This window comes from Humulus lupulus, chromosome 1, assembly GCF_963169125.1.
Source record: "Humulus lupulus chromosome 1, drHumLupu1.1, whole genome shotgun sequence".
NCBI classification, from domain to species: Eukaryota; Viridiplantae; Streptophyta; class Magnoliopsida; order Rosales; family Cannabaceae; genus Humulus; species Humulus lupulus.
In genome coordinates this window covers 241,075,711-241,077,889 of record NC_084793.1, presented here as the reverse complement: position 1 = coordinate 241,077,889, position 2,179 = coordinate 241,075,711, and the positions used below count along the sequence as shown (strand labels likewise).

The 2,179-nt window shown below is 35.0% G+C and overlaps 1 non-coding gene across 1 annotated transcript; it reads left to right on the top strand.

Annotated features, from left to right (window-relative positions):
• Nucleotides 1-671: 671 nt before the first annotated feature.
• Nucleotides 672-778, top strand: LOC133813729 (small nucleolar RNA R71). Its single transcript, XR_009884731.1, has one exon. It is a non-coding gene; the product is annotated as a small nucleolar RNA R71 (small nucleolar RNA).
• The last annotated feature ends 1,401 nt before the right edge of the window (nt 779-2,179 follow it).

The following is a 2,179-nucleotide window of genomic DNA, read 5'->3' as shown; positions in this document are numbered from 1 at the left end:
GTCAGTTTTGAAAATTGGCTTTTCATTTCCTTGATTTCTTCCATCATTTGGTGATTTAGTTTGAATTGTTCCTCTATGAATGTATGAAGGGTATTCTCACGAGAATTCCTTTGAACATTGTATTGAGGCGCAGAATACGCTTTTGGTGGTTGAGCTTGATGCTTGTTTCTCCATTGGTTTCCAAATGATTGAGCTTGGTTAAAATCTCTCCAATTGAAATTTGGGTGGTTTCTCCAACCAGGGCGTATGAGAGAATGGCTTGTTATATGACCCTAAGGGATTTCATTGCTCCTCATAAACCCCCCTCATTTCATTAAAAGTTAAGTAGTCCTTAGCTAAATGCCCCATCCCTTCACCGCTTGAGCAATCATGTGCGGTTTTGGCCATTTTTTGTCATTAAGACCTCAAACTTCTTTTTCAAAGCTTCGAGTTGGGCCCTAACACTATCCTCTTCTCGAAATTGATAGATCCCAGATGATTTGTGTCGGTTGGTGCTATCAGTACACTTGGACCAGTCCAGGTTTGAGATTTTTTGCGGTTTCTTCGAGATATTCAAGAGCATCATCTGGCTATTTTTTTTGAGGAATTCACCATTGCATAACATTCCTACAAATTGGCGCTCACGACTTGTGAGCCCTTCATAGAAGTAATTGACCAGACGCCAATTCTTGTAGCCATGGTGAGGGCACTGAGTTAACAGATCTTTGAATCTTTCCCAGACTTGATAGAACGTTTCATTGTCTTTTTGGGAAAATGTGGAAATCTGTCGTTTTAGACTGTTGGTCTTATGGCTAGGAAATTGTTTCAAAAGAAAGATTTGGTCATTTCCTCCCATGTTCCAATGGACCTAGGTCTCAAAGAGTATAACCAGATTTTGGCTTTGTCATTCAAGGAGAAGGGGAAGAATTTTATTCACACGGAATCGACATTTTCAGCTTGGTTATAAAACGTGGCTACTACCTCCTCAAATTCTCTAATATGTACGTATGGGCTTTCGTTTTCTATTCCATGAAATGTGGGCAAGAGTTGAATCATGCCAGGATTAAAGTCTAATGCAGGCATATTAGGAGGGAATATAATACATGAAGTCATGGAAGTGCTAGTAGGATGGAGGTATTCATTGAGATTCCTTGGTTGGATTTCATCATTGTGAGCCATTAAAAATAGATTATTACCAACTAAGGTGTGTGGAGAATCAGGAATGGTGGAAGAGGTTTAAGAAGGAGTAGTGGATGAATTGGAAGAAGTTTCACTAGATGTTTCGTGATGATTCATCCACTCCTGGAAATGAGAATTAAATTTATTTTTAATTTTTTTTGTTAAACTTCTTCCCAGGTAGATTTGGAGGTTTAGGAGTGATCTCCAATGCCTTACTAGAACTCCCAGATGTTACTGTAAGTATGAGGAATACAAGTTAAACCTTTTCGACCAAATAACTTTTAAGCGGAGTAGAATTGCTTATTTTGACAGAACAAGCTTGGTTTTCTTATAGTAGCAAGTTAAAAAATGTAATAGTGCAAAAGTATACACTCGAAATGTTCCCAGGCCGATTGGGAAGGTTGCCAAGGTACCGCTTTAGGCCCACACTTGCCTAGACAGAATTCCTCGAGGTTCCCAGGCAAGTGTGGGGGGGGGGGGGGGGGGGTAACGCTATCACAAACCTTATTTAACAACCAATCTTTCTAGACAGAACAATATCAGTTTTTACCATTTGTAATATTACACAATTGTTCCCAATACTAATCGTTTCATGATTGAAATTTTATGAACAATTTTATGTTTTTTTTTTCAAGGAATAACTAAATTCTAAGGAAGTCAAAAACAAAAAGAATGAAAGGTCCAAACTAAGAAACCTAAAGCAACAAAAATAGTCAACACAAAAATAAAGAAAAGAGAAATGAAGTGAAGATAAAATAACAAGCTTAATCTCTTTTTTTATTTTACAAATATTTATTAAAATAAAAAAAATTAAGAAAGATGAATGAAATTAGAGTTAACTAAACATGAAAAAATAAATATATATTTTTATTTTTCTTTTCATAATTTTTTTGCTATTTTTTATATATGTATATTTATATGTATATAATTTTTATTATTTTTTGATATATCCTTTTTTACCGAAAGAGAAAAGAAAAAAAAAATATATAACTAATTTTTTTGTGGTTTTTTTAACAATATT